The following is a 2500-nucleotide window of genomic DNA, read 5'->3' on the forward strand; positions in this document are numbered from 1 at the left end:
CCCAAAAGAAGAACAGATTTGAGCAGTAATAATCAAATATGGGTGATTGATAACAATAATGATAACTATAGTCAATTCTTTTTAATGAGGCAGATTTGCACCGACTAGCAGCGGTGTCCTTTTCACTCAGAAAAGTTTCCTGATCGCTGATTGGTTGGACAAGATCATTCTAACCAATCAGATAACAGGAAAAAATTTCCGAGCTATAACGGCACCACTGCGAGTCGGTGCAAATGCGCCTCATTGAAAAAAATTTAGTACACTACGATGACTCTTATCATCATCATCATCATCTCCTATACGCCCATTGACGCAAAAGGGCCTCGGTTAGATTTCCCCAGTCGTCTCTGTCTTGAGCTTTCAAATCAATACTTCTCCATCCGTCATCTCCTACTTCACGGTAAATAGTCCTCAGCCATGTAGGCCTGGGGCTTTCCAACACTTCTAGTGCCTTGTGGAGCCCAGTTAAAAGTTGGGTGAACTAATAATAATAATAATAATAATAATAATAATAATAATAATAATAATAATAATAATAAGAGATTTCTGACTCCCGTCAAAAGGTGATGTTGACACTTAAAGAAAGACATTCGATCCAGAATGCCTTTGATTTATCTGTGGTGCCAATTTCGTCAAAATCAAAACCATTGTTCTCTAGTCTTGGGTGGTGTCATAGCCTCTGTGCCCTGGTCTTCCACTGTCTTGGGTTAGAGTTCTCTTGTTTGAGGGTACACTCAGGCGCTCTGTTCTGTCTTGTTTCTCTTACTCTCGTTTTGTTAAAGTTTTAAGGTTTATGTAGGAAATATTTATTTTAATGTTACTCTTCTTAAAAATTTTATTTTTCCATGTTTCTTTTCCTCACTGGGATATTTTCCCTGTTGGGGCCCCTGGGTTTATAGCATCCTGCTTTTCCAACTTGGGTTGTAGCTTAGCAAGTAATAATAATAATAATAATAATAATAATAATAATAATAATAATAATAATAATAATAATGATAATAATAATAATCATATTTTGCTCTTAGTTCAACTGCTTACTTGTACTTATTATTATTATTATTATTATTATTATTATTATTATTATTATTATTATTATTATTATTATTATTATTATTGTTATTATTATTGTTATTATTACTTGCTGAGCTACAACCCGAGTTGGAAAAGCAGGATGCTATAAACCCAGGGGTTCCAACAGGCAAAATAGCCTAGTGAGGAAAGGAAACAAGGAAAAATAAGAAAAAAGTGTATTTTTTAATCATAAAACCACTGGCTTGGGTTAGAGTTCTCTTGCTTGAGGGTACACTCGGGCACACTATTCTATCTTATTTCTCTTCCTCTTGTTTTTTTTAGTTTTCATAGTTCATACATGAAAGATTTATTTTAATATTGTTACCGTTTTTAAGATATCTTATTTTAACCCTTAAATACTTCTCTTGTAGTTTATTTATTTCCTTTCCTCACTGGGCTATTTTTCCTGTTGGAGCCCTTTGAGCTTGTAGCATCCTGCTTTTCCAAACAAGGTTGTAGCCTAGCAAGTAATAATAATAATAATAATAATAATAATAATAATAATAATAATAATAATAAAAAGGGCTTATAGCATCCTGCTTTTCCAACTAGGGTTGTAGATTAGCAAGTAATAATAATAATAATAATAATAATAATAATAATAATAATAATAATAATAATAATAATAATAATAAAATTGCGTCCCCAAGTATATCTAATGGTTAAATGCTTATGTATTTATTTCTAAAGACAACTAAGACGCTTAAATCTTCTCTGTCTCACCTTATCACTAAAAATATCTTATCAAAGAAATAGGAATATCTAAGCTACTTAAGATATCACAATCATCTTTGCGTGGACCATCCCCCCCCCCCCCGGTACAGTTGTCTTCAATAATTCCGGTGCACTTTACGGGAAGGTGGGGTGATATCTCACAGTTGTATAATTGTAGCCAGTAATGATGAGTTTAGCAAACTAGAGACTGTTGGCAACGCTGTTTTAGCAAAACGGTTGGAAATGGTTTGTTTAGCAAAAGAAATTGTTGGCAACAGTTTGTTTAGCAAAACAGAAACTGTTGGCAACAGTTTGTTCAGCAAAACAGAAACTGTTGGAAACAGTTTGTTCAGCAAAACAGAAACTGTTGGCAACGATATATTCAGCAAAAGAAATTTTTAGCGACTCTGTTTTTAGCAAAAGAGAAGCTGTTGACAACGCTGCCTGTAAAACAAAGTAAACTGAGCTTATAAACCCATGATTAAAAGCATTTCTATTAATTTTATGAAGTGCTATTTAGCAGATAACAATATATTTTATATAGCACCTCAAAAAATCAATAAAAATGCTTTAAATTACGTTTTTTACACGCTCATCTAAATTGTTTTACCAGCAGGGTTGCCAACAGTTCCTCTTACTGAAAAAGCGTCATCTTCTACTCAATGTACAGCTGTTTTAAGACGTCTCAGCTTCCCGAGGAGCATACCGGAATGAA

At 33.3% G+C, this 2500-nt stretch overlaps 1 protein-coding gene across 1 annotated transcript in view; it reads right to left on the reverse strand.

The window, feature by feature from the left end:
* Positions 1 to 2500, reverse strand: part of LOC137649769 (moesin/ezrin/radixin homolog 1-like) — a 7661-nt gene that overhangs the window by 4738 nt on the left and 423 nt on the right. The window lies entirely within an intron of this gene.

This window comes from Palaemon carinicauda, chromosome 11, assembly GCF_036898095.1.
Source record: "Palaemon carinicauda isolate YSFRI2023 chromosome 11, ASM3689809v2, whole genome shotgun sequence".
Classification (NCBI taxonomy): domain Eukaryota; kingdom Metazoa; phylum Arthropoda; class Malacostraca; order Decapoda; family Palaemonidae; genus Palaemon; species Palaemon carinicauda.